Source organism: Gracilinanus agilis, chromosome 3 (assembly GCF_016433145.1).
Source record: "Gracilinanus agilis isolate LMUSP501 chromosome 3, AgileGrace, whole genome shotgun sequence".
Taxonomy (NCBI): Eukaryota; Metazoa; Chordata; class Mammalia; order Didelphimorphia; family Didelphidae; genus Gracilinanus; species Gracilinanus agilis.
This window is the reverse complement of record NC_058132.1, coordinates 98,095,088-98,107,262: the sequence shown is the minus strand read 5'-3', so window position 1 is coordinate 98,107,262 and position 12,175 is coordinate 98,095,088.

The window sequence follows — 12,175 nt, the reverse complement described above, 5'->3', positions numbered from 1 at the left end:
GAGGGAGGGAGGGAGGGAGGGAGGGAGGGAGAAAGAAGGTAGGATTAATGCAGACAGCTTTGGGATAGGCAGAGGTAAGGAAGAAAGAGCCCCTGGAATATATACCTTCAGAGTGTTCTCTAAATTTCCCACTCTAGAGTAAATAGGAGTTACTGCTCTGTCGTACAAAGTTATACAGAGTCAGTAGCTCTGAACCCCATATTTAAAGTTAGGAGGAGGGGAAAGAAAGGGAAAAGAATTTTCTAAATGCCTACTATATATGCCAGGCATCACACTAAGGACTTTACAAATAAAATCTCATTTGATCTTTACAACAACCCTGGGAAGTATGTATTATTAATTATTCTCATTTTACTGTTGAGGAAACTGAGGCATATAGGGTTCAATTGACCCAAAGTCACATAGCTAGGAAGTATCTGAGACTGTATTTGAATTCAGGCTTAGAGCTCTATTCACTGTACTACTTAGTTGCCTTTGAGACTTTAAAAACCAGTCCAACCCCTTCAATTTATAGAGGAGGGAATAAAGGCCCCTCAGAGCATTTTAGTAATTTGTACAAGTTACACAGCTAGTAAGTACAAGAATTGAGATTTGAAACCAACACTTTCTAAGTTTTTTTTTTCTACAAATTCAGTCTGTCTTTCTTTCTGATCTTTCTACTAATATCATCAATCTAAGGTCCTTTTCCAGCTCTGACATTCTGTGTTTAAAGGCCCTTTTTAGGTCTTGACTTTTACAGTCTAAGATCCTTCCCTGCTCTAACATTCTCTGTTCTAAGATCTCTCCCCGTCTGATATTTTTTGTTCTAAGGCCCCTTCCCTCCCTGATATTTTGTGCACAAAGGAAGGTCTCTCCCAGCACTAACATTCTCCATTCTAAACTTCCTTCTAGCTCTGCCCTTCTGTATTCTAATGTCCCTTCTAGCTCTGACATTTTATGTTCTCTATTCTAAGGTTCCTTCTGACTTTGACATTTTATGCCTTTACATTGTGTAAAGCCAGAATCAATGAATTAATAACAAAAGACCTGTACAAGCTAGAGCTTAGATCCCACCTCATTTTCCAATAGATTTCCATTCAAATTCCCCAGGGTCTGTCTCGGACAAGATCCTCTCTCTCTCTCCTAAAGTCTTTACCTTGGAGATCTGATGGGCTGGACAGGTCTGCCTGACGTGAGGCAGACATTGTCCATATTTCCCCGGTACTTCTAGCTCTTTGAAAGTATTTCTAGAGAAACATCCGCCATGCCTCCAAGAGGAGCCCAGACAAGCAGGAAGATAGACTGAAGACGGTCCCTGGAGAGTCCCATTTGACCAGCATCCATCTCAGCTAGGTCCCCTCCTTGTTTACCAAGGCACAGATAAGGATGAAGAGAGGCCAGCAGAGGAGAAGCGGCCGGACCCAACATGCTGCCCACGAGTGAGAACTAAATGGAGCCGAGGTGGTGACCATCTGGTCTCCTGGAGATATTGTGAACTTGGCCACATCTGAGCCATTGGCCCTCCTAGAATGTGCTCCCTCATCCCCTCTACCTCGAGTAAAGACATGGACCTACTTTTTCTGGCTTCTGGAGTTCTTTTAAAGAGCTCTCCTATCTCTGAATTCCTTTATACAGTCAGCACTAATTTGTATATCCCATTTGGAAAATTCTCACTTTTTCTGTCCTGGCATCTCTCCTCCTTGGAGAGCCTAAACCTCCCCATCCCTGCTGGGTTTCCTCTGGAAAAAAAAATACTCTCAATCCAACTGTGAAGCTCATTCTCACTTATAGATAAAACTGACCTAATACCATCAAGGAGTGTATTTTGAACATGGAGGGGCCCATAAGAAACAGGTGGCCTGGGTGCCAGGGGTATGCGTGAAAAACTTTCTTCTGATTGAGAACCGGGAGCTCTCGGACAAAAACTGGACCAGTCTTCCCACATCATGTAGCCTTTGTTTGCTTCTTGAGCAGTTTTTAAAAATCTCTCTGGGTTCAAAAGAAATAAGTACAGGCTACGACCTGTACACACACCACACATCCACATGTTGAAAAATGATCAGTAACAAATGTTCTCTTTCTCTCATTGGATCCATACTCACCCCAGACTGTGCTTAGAAGAAAAGTTCTCTCCCCTTTGGGTTTTGGATTCCCCTCTCTCAATCCTGCTCAGATATTCATCCTCAGAGAAACTCAGGGGAGATGGCCACCTAACTTTAAAAAAAAGTTTCAAAATGAATAGTAATAAGAATAAGCAATTAAAGGTATAAAGCTTCCAAATGCTGGCTGCTTTGGCTGCCAACCAAAGGGGTATGAATGGTTGAGACAAGAAGCGAGTAAGGCAGGGAAAGGGAGAGGGGCTTATCCACTCCGGCAATGGGGGACAGGAGGGTATTGTGGGCAAGGTTTGGGCGCATCGCTGACCCTAAGGGGGACTGGTTCCACGTGCCCTTCTTAGAGAACTTCCCATTGGGATGTCAGGGGAGGTCAGAGATAGACTGGAGAGGAGCTTGAATGCCAGGTTGAGGAGTCTGACCTTTATCCAATAGGGAATGAGGTGGAGCGGTTGACGGGAGTGGCGCAGGCTAAGGAAGAAAAAGGAGAGATTGATCTGACATGTGTTTCCCAGTCAGAAGCCTCCAGCAGACAGATCTGTCACTGTCTGGGTCCTGCAGGGCAATGGGATCAGGTCAGCTGCCGAGGCCTCAACTAAAAAAGGATCAAAGGACTCCCGTGGTGGGCAGGGAAGCCCCCATGAATGGGTGTCCCCCCCACAGGCAGAGCAGGGGCCCCCCAACTGTTCATCCACAGGGTCAGATCACTGTAGGACCCTGGCCTGCCCTGCCCTGGCCCTGAGCTGAGAAAGAAGCCAAGACAGCAGGAATGAGGGGCAAAGGGGGCCAAGGGGAGGTTCGATGGACCTTGAAAGCACATGCTTGAAATTCAGGGTTGAGGGGGAGGTGGAGAACTTGGTGGAGTTGGAGGAAAAATAGGACAGTAGAGGAAGTGGAAACCATAGGTTGTGGGTAGGGATGAGAGAGATCAACATGAGGAAGAGGCCAGAGTCTGGGCAGGAGAGACCAGAGAGAAGATATTGGTGAGAGAAGGAGCAAAAGAAAGAGGAGTCAAATGGATGCAGCTAGGAGGAATAAGAAGAAGGCTGGAAAATGTCTGAGAGAAGAGGCTGGAAGTGCATACATCAAACACACATCTGAAGGGACCAGCAGGCACTGTGCCAGACACTAGAGATATACACACAAACTAGATTCTGCCTTCAAGAGGCTTCCAGACTACTAGGGGGATCCAGCACATTCTCAAGGAAGGAAATACCAAGAATATGCAAAGTCATCCATGGTCATTTCAAGAGTAAGTAGAGCTAATTACTAGTATTCAGGAAAGACCTATCATGGGAAAGTGGCACCTAAACTGGGATTGGAAGGAGGCTGAGGATTTGGGGGGGGCAGGCATGTGGGGGACATAAATTTTGCAAACTCACAGAGGCAAGCAATGGAATGTTATGTATGTGGAAGAGTTAGCAGGTGGTTTTAACTGGAAGGAAGAGCGTGTGCAGGGGAGTGATTGGAATGAGGTTGGAAGGGCATATGGGATTGGTCTACTAATAAGAAGAATGGAATTCTTTTTGGGGGAATAATAACATTTTGGTGAATTGAGGTTCGGTGTTAATGTTCCCTATTACCTGATTAATCCAATTGATTCCCTATGACTAATTAATCAGGACTTTAAATGCCATCCTGAGGATTTTGCATTTCATCCCAGAAGATGGGGAGCCATTTGAGGTCTTTGAGCAGGGTAGAAACATAGTTAGATCTGCATTTTAGGTTCAGAGATCAGCAAACTTTGACCCATGGGAAAATCTAGTCCATTGCCAACCACTAGCTAAGAATGATTTTTACCTATTAAAATAATTTTTAAAAGATCAGAAGGTATTTTGTAACACTTGACATAGAGTTTAGCCCAGTGCCTGGCACAAAGAAAGCACTCAATAAATACATATTAACTGGAAAATTATATGAAATTCAAATATCAGTGCCCTTAAATCAAGTGTCATTCCTTTAGAGATTGTTTATGTAATAGCAGGGATTGTTTTTGGTTGCTTTGGGGCTATGGAGGCAGAGATGTTAGGTAATACTCTCACTGAGGTTTGGTGCACCAGCCTGAAAGTACAGTGATGTAATTATGACTCATGTGCATTAATTATCATATAGTAACTAACATTTTATTATTTTTATTACCAGTGTGTACCCATCTTGTCAAAATTTTAAAAGAGAAAAAAATCTTTATGATAATTTTCTGAGCCCAGGGCCACAATAGAAATTTTGCTGAATGAGAAAAACTACCCTCAACTACCTTGATCAAACCTGAATGTCTTTGGAAATTAGGTTTCTGGCAGACTTAAAATTATTTCCGAATGAGCTCAACTCCAAATTACAAGGCAAAACAACACTTAAAAGGTGAAAAATATAGAGGATCTATTGTCTGACCTCAAACTCTAGTTCTAGCAGCATTTTTTAGACCTGGTTATAAATACAAACAAAATTTCCACATTTCAGAATCCATTTAACTGCAATTAAGGAACTTCCACCTGACCTCCAAATGAAGGTGATTCATTGGCAAAGTAATGATATTCTAAAAGGTAAATATCAGTAGAAGAATTGTATAGAATGCTATAATGCTTTTCAAGTGCTGTAAATGTTCAACTAAAATCACATGCTTGTAGGGGACAGCTGGGTAGCTCAGTGGATGGAGAGCCCAGGCTTAGAGATGGGAGATCCTAGGTTCAAATCTAGCTTCCTAGCTGTGTGACCCTGGGTAAGTCACTTAATCTCCATTGCCTAGCCCCCATTCCCTAGCCCTTACTGCTCTTCTGCCTTGGAACCAATACACAGTATTGTTTCTAAGATGGAAGGCAGGGTTTTTTTTAAAAAAAAAGTGTGCTTTGGTCTGCTTTTAGACTTCATCAGTTCTTTCTCTGGAGATGTATAGAATTTTTCATCATAATTCCTTTGGATTTGTCTTGTATCATTATATTGCTGAGAATAACTAAGTCATTCACAGTTTGATGTACAATATTGCTTTTATGATATTCTGGCTCTGTTCATTTCACTTTGCATCAATTTATTTAAGTTTTTCCTGGGTTTTCTAAAACCATCCTGTCATTTCTCATAGCAAAAGAGTATTCTATCACAGTGAAATACCACAGTTTGTCCAGCCATTCCCCAATTTATGAGCATCCTCTCAATTTCCTATTCTTTGCCATCACAAAGAGTTCCTACAAATATTTATTAATATGTAGGTTCTTTTCTTTTTTTATGTCTTTGGGATATAGATCTAGTACTGACATTACTAGGTCAAAGAGTATGTACACTTTTATAATTCGTTGGGCAGAATTCCAAAGCACTCTCCAGAATGGTGGAATCGATTCATTCACAACTTCACCAATAGTGCATTAGTGTTTCAATTTTTCCACATTCTCTCCAACATTTATTATTTGTCTTTTCTATCACATTAGCCAATACAATTAGTGAGAGGTAATGCCTTAGATTTCTTTTCATTTGTATTTCTCAAATCAATAATGATTTAGAGCCCTAATAATGTTAAAGTTCTTAGCAATTACAAGTATCCTCTTCCCCTGTATGGATATAAACAGTTTAACCTTACTGAATCATCTATGATTTTTCTTTCCTGTTTACCTTTTTGTGCTCCTCTTGAGTCTCGTTTTTAAAAATCAAATTTTCTATTTAGCTCTGGTCTTTTCATCAGGAAATGTTTAAAAGTCCTCTATTTCATTGAATATCTATTTTTCCCTGTAAGATTATACTCAGTTTTGCTAAGTATATGATTCTTTGTCCTCTGGAATATCATATTCCAAAGTCCTATGATCCTTTAATGGAAAAGCTGATAAATCTTGTGTCATTCTGACTATGGCTCCATGATGCTTGGATTATATCTTTTTGACTGCTTGCAATATTTTCTCCTTGACCTGGAAGCTCTGGAATTTGGCTATAATGTTCCTGGAAAACTTCATTTGGGGATCTCTTTTAGGAGGTGATCAATGGAGTCATTCCATTTTTATTTTATCCTTTAATTCTAGAATATGAGGGCAGTTTTTCTTGATAATTTCTTGAAAGATGATATCTAAGTACTTTTTTTGATCATGGTTTTCAGGTGATCCAATAATTCTTAAGTTATCTTTCCAGGATCTATTGTCTGGGTCACTTGTTTTTCCAATGAGATATTTCATATTTTCTTCTATTTTTTCATTCTTTTTATTTTGTTTTATTGTTTCTTAATGTCTGATGCAATCATTAGGTTCCACTTGCCCAATTCTAATTTTTAAGGAATTCTTTTCTTCAGTGAGCTTTGGTATCCCCTTTTCCATACTGGCCAATTCTGCTTTTTAAAAAGTTCTTTCCTTCAGTGGATCTTTGTGTCCCTTTTACCATTTGGCCTATTCTGTTTTTTAAAGTGTCATTTTCTTCAATTTCCTTTGTGCCTCCTTTAAATAGATGTTGACTCTTTTTAAAAATTATTTTCTTACATCCATTTCATTTCTTTGCCCAATTTTTCCTCTACCTGTCTTATTCATTTTTAGGGCTTTTTAAAACTCTTCCAGGAATTAATTTTGGTCCTGAGATCAATTCACATTTTTTTGAGGTTTTTGTATGCAGCAAGTTTGACTTTATTGTCTTTTGAGTTTGAGTTTTTATCTTCCCTGTCAACACAGTAACTTTCTACGATCAGGTTGTTTTTGTTGTGTTCCCTTCCTACAGTATTGTATATTTTGTAAGTACAATTTTTTACACATTGTCTCTTCCATTAGTATGTAAACTCTTTGATGGTGGGAATTATGTTTTTGCCTTTTTTTGTGCCTCCAGTGCTTAAACAATTCTTGGTATATAATAAGCATTTAATAAATGCTTTTTGATTGATGTGAAAAGGAGGCTGGGAACTAGGAAGATTAGAGGCCAGTTGAGATGGAAGAAGAGTCACAGAATCACAGAATGTCAGAGTTGGAAGGCACCACAGTGGCTATTGAGTTCAGCATATACCCCCAAAAGAATCATCATTATAACATACCCCACAAGTAACCATTCTATCTTTCCTTGAGGTAATCAAGTAGATGTCCCAGGAATAGAAGATCTACAGCCCTAAATGCAGGCCCTTTCACTTTTTGACATCTCCAATTATTAAGAGTTTGTGTTTTTCATATCAAGCCTAAATTTGCCTCCTTTCAATTGCTACCCATTGGTCCTAACTCTGCCCTCTGGAGTCTTAACAGTCAATAAACATTAATTAAGCACCTACTATGTGCTAGGCACTGTACTAAGTGCTGGGGATAGAAAGGCAAAAGAGTCCCTGCCTCCAAGGAGCTCATAACCTAATGGGGGAAACAACACGCAAATTAATTATATAAAAGCAAGTTATATACAGGATAAATTGGAAATAACCAATAGGGAAAAGGCACTAGAATTAAGATGGGCTGATAGAGGCTTCATGTGGAAGGCAAGGTTTGTGCTAGGTCTTAAAGGAAGCCAGGAGGCAGAGATGAGGGCAGAGAGAGTATTCTGGGCATGGGGGAGAGGTGGAGGAACAGGGAAGATCCCTGGACTCAGAAGATGTAGGATCTTGCCTGAGGAACCACAAGGAAGTCATGTCACTGGACCAAAGAAGGTGTGGGATGGCATGGTATAAAGTGTAAGAAGAGTGGAAATGTGGGGGCTAGAATAAGGGAGGCATTACAGGTTAAGGAAGGGCTTTGAATGCTTAAGGATTTTATATTTGATCCTGGAAGTGATAATAAACAACAATAATGTATTGAAAAAGAGGGTAAGATGGTTTAAACTTTCTTCTACAGAATAGTCCTTCAGATAGTTGAAGATAGCTATCATGGACTCCTTGAGTTTTCTCTTCTTCGTGTTAAACATCCCTAGTTTCTTCAATTCACCTTAAACTCAAGAACCTTCATCCTTCTGGCTGCCCTGTGGACATTCTCCAGCCTCTCAATGTCTTTCCTAAATTGTGATGCCTGGAACTGAGCCCAGCACTGCACTATGCTAGGTATGATTTGACCAGGGCAGGATACATGGTGACTGTCATCTCCTCCCTGGATACTTGGCTTCTCTTAACTCAAGAGCTCAATGGATTTTTTTGTTAGGAGGCCACCACTGTCACCTAATCTCTCCTGTTCACAGTCCACCAAAACTCTTTCAAATGAACTATCACTAACTGTCCATTCCCATCTTTTACTTGGGTCACCCATTCTATACACCCAAATCTAAGACTTCACATTTATCCCTATTAAATGTCACATAAATGTATTATATCCAGCCCATCAAGATGTTTTCTGATGCTTGGCTGTGATCTGGGACAGTTAACTGTCTTTCCCAATCCATCAATCAACAATTAAGCATCTATCATATGCCAGGTATTCCTAGCACTGGGGATTCAAAAGGAGGCAAAAGACTATCTCTGTTTGCCCTCAAAGAGCTCAGAGTCTAATGGACCTTTATGTTATCCAAAAACTGGATAAATATGCCACCTTTACCTTCTTCAGTTATTTTATAAATATATTAAATAACAAAGAAAGAAAAAGAAATCCAGCTTGAGGTCTCCTGTTAAAAGTTGTTGTGAGTGACCTCCACTGGGGCAGAGGGACCCAGGGGAAGATATCATCTTCACCCGAGGGGCTAATGTCCTCCCAGCTTTGTACCAGACTTGGGGGGGGATGGAGGGGAAAGGAGAAGGGAAAGTAAGGATGATCAGGACTCTCTGCCAGGTTCATCCACCTTCTGAATGCCAAACATACATTTATCTAAAGGACTATTTTACAAAGAACTCACCCAAGGCAAGAACTCATATAGAAGTCAGAAGAAGAGATACAAGGACACCCTCAAAGCTTCTCTAAGACCACTAGTAGCCATTGTGAAGCCTGGGAGACACTGGCAGAGGACTGTACCACATGGTGTGCCCACCTCAAAGAAGCCGCAGTGCTCCATGAGCAAAGCTAACTTGCCGTAGCTCAAAAGAAGCACAAGATGCACACATTTAGGGACGTCTCCATCCTAAATGTTCATATGAGCTATTTGCACCCAACCTGTGGGAGAGCCTTCCAAGCTCATATTGGTCTGATCAGCCACAGCTGGACACACTGTATATTGGCCCCAACATACCAATGCCATTTTGATTCTCTTCAAGTCTGAAGGACAACAACCAACCCACCCTGCCAGGTTAACATTGAATCATTAATAACTTGAATCTAGCTATTTAACAAGTTTTAAAACTAGTTGAATTATTTTCTCTTTCCTATAAGAACAATGTGAAAGTATTTAACAAAAGCTTTGCTAAAATCTAGATGAATTGTATCTACAATATTTCCCTAACCCACCAGTTTAGAAACTATCAAAACTGTCAAAAACTGTCAAATTAAAAAATAAAAAGATCTCTGCTTCCTTTTTGGATGTTAACCAAGCATCCCTTTACTAAGACATCTTTCCTCAGGGTTTGAAGTCAGATTCTTTGTCTCGTAGTTTAGAGCAGTGGTTCCCAAACGTTTTGGCCTACTGCCCCCTTTCCAGAAAAATATTACTTAGCCCCCTGGAAATTAATTTTTTTTAATTTTAATAGCAATTAATAGGAAAAATAAATGCACCTGTGGCCATCACCGCTTTCCTGGATCGCTGCAGCACCCACCAGGGGGTGGTGGTGCCCACTTTGGGAATCACTGGTTTAGAGGCTCTATTGCCTTCCATCTTTCCAATAGCATTTATCCAATGCCCAAGGAAAGCTAGAGGGGAAAAGTTAAGTCAGAAATGATAGAGCTGGGGAGATGGGAGAGAGATGGAATGTAGTATAAACTGTTTATTTGAGTTATTTGAAATTCATCATCACCTCTGGCATCACATATAATCTATATTTAACATTTGAAGTACTTTACAGCTTGGCCTCTTGCTATTTTCTCAGTCTTTTTTATCTATTATTCTACTCTATAACTCACTTTTCCTCTTCTTTTTTTTTAAACTCTTACCTTCCATCTTAGAGTCAGTAATAAGTATTGGTCCCCAGGCAGAAGAATCATAAAGGCTAGGTCATCAGCATTAAGTGACTTGCTCAGGATCACACAGCTAAGTGTCTGAGGACAGATTTGAACCCAAGCCCCCATATTTCCAAGAATAGCTCTCTATCCGTTGAGCCACCTAGCTGTCCCATACCTCACTCATTTTCAGGTGAGGTGTCAGAAGAAAGGACCCATAAGAAGAACTCAGAACTCAAAATGAAGATTAAAGAAATTCTCTTCATTAGCTCCTAGCTCAGCCATTGACTCACTGGAACAAATTCCCCTCTCTTCAGGCCTTAGTTTCCTTATCTATGAAATGAAGAGGTTGTACTAAATGATATCTAGGCTTCTTTTCAGCTCTGACATCCTAACATCCTATTATCCCAACATAATAAATGTTGACTTAAACTGAGTTAAGACCCTATGATTCTATTATCCTAAACTGTTAAGATTCTATGATACTTTGATTCTATTATTCTGAGACTCTAGGATCCCTTCAAACAAAAGGAGGGGGAAAGAGAGAAAAAATTCCCAAATAAAGTCCCTTCAACTAAGATTTAATGAGACAGTTTGTTAAATAGGAATTGATCAAAAACACATTTGAGCTGAGTTGTGTTTCGGATTCCCATCTATTATAGCCGTTAAGAGTCAAACAATCGCTGTTCTTAATAAATAACTGGCATCATGCTAAGATTCCATGCAAGAGTTTGAAGTTTCATCTCCTATCATTGCCATGAAAGTTACCAAAGGAAAATAAATCTGCTTTGAGGTCCCCTAGCGAGAGGGGCTGTGAGTGGTCTTTACAGGAGCAGGGGGGACTGGCGGGAGATGCCATCTTCAGACCTTGACAGTCTGCTTTGAGGGTCCAATATGTGCCCAGTCTTTTCCTGGATTTAGCAGTGAAGGGGGAAAGGGGGGCAGGGGGGAGGAGAAGCAGGGATGATACACAGGACTGGTTGGAGCCAAAACTGTGAAGTCATTGAATTGGTCTTTGCAACCTCATGATATTCCCCTTCCTTCCAAGAAAAAGTAAGAAGGCGATACTCCCTTTAGCCTTTGCCTTGCTCAAGACTCCAAACTAGAGGAGTGGGTTCAGCTTTGCACGCGACAGAGTTAAACTAGAATGCACTCAGAAGTGGGTAGCCAGGACAGCAAGAGGATGCGATCCTTGTGTCATTGAGCCTTGGGGCAATCTGTTACTTCTCAGGCTAAATGCCTTCATCCAGATGATCTGGGAACTTTAGTATTTGACACACTTCCCTCAGGGTGTTGGCACCAGCTCCCCTTACAAGCACCTGGACTAACAAAACTCAAAACATGAACAGTTTTACTTAGGGGTAAAGAGAAACAAGCAAGATTTATTTTAGAGCCTGTAGAAAAATAGTGGTGTGAGTCAGTGATCAAATTGTATAGAGATTTGTAGACTCAGCTATTTATAATGCAAATAGTAGCAACTAGTTGGTGCTGAGGATAGAGGTCTGACTTGAAGTAAGGAAGACATGAGTTCAAGTCCTGCCTCATAGCTGTGGATATTCTCACCCTGTAATATCCTTCCACTAGGCCATCCTCCTTCTTCCACTGGGGAATTTCTCCTAAGTCCTCCATTTTGTACAGGGACCAAGCCCAACCAGCCTTCATTACCTTTTTGGCTCTGATTCTGACTTCTAAACTTCAAAACCGTGTCCCATCCCTTCTTATTTCATTCTGGATATATTCAGCTCCCTTGATCAATACCTCAACTCGGCCCTTTAACTCCTTTTAGTTTGTCTTTCCTAATTAGAATCTAAGTTCCCTAAGGGCAAGGACTATTGTGTGTGTGTGTGAGGGTAATATTTGTATTCTTAGAACTGAGCATGGTGTCTGGCACATATTTAGTGCCTGATAAATGCTTGTTTCTTTCTTCCCTTCCTTCCTTCCTTCCTTCCTTCCTTCCTTCCTTCCTTCTTTCCTTCCTTCCTTCCTTCTTTCCTTCCTTCCTTCTTTCCTTCCTTCCTTCCTTCCTCCCTTCCTTCCTTCCTCCTTCCATCCTTTCCTAGAGCAAGTCACTTAAACTATTTCAGCCTCAATTTTTTCATCTGCAAAATGGAAATAATAATAATAGCACTTACCACACAGGACTGT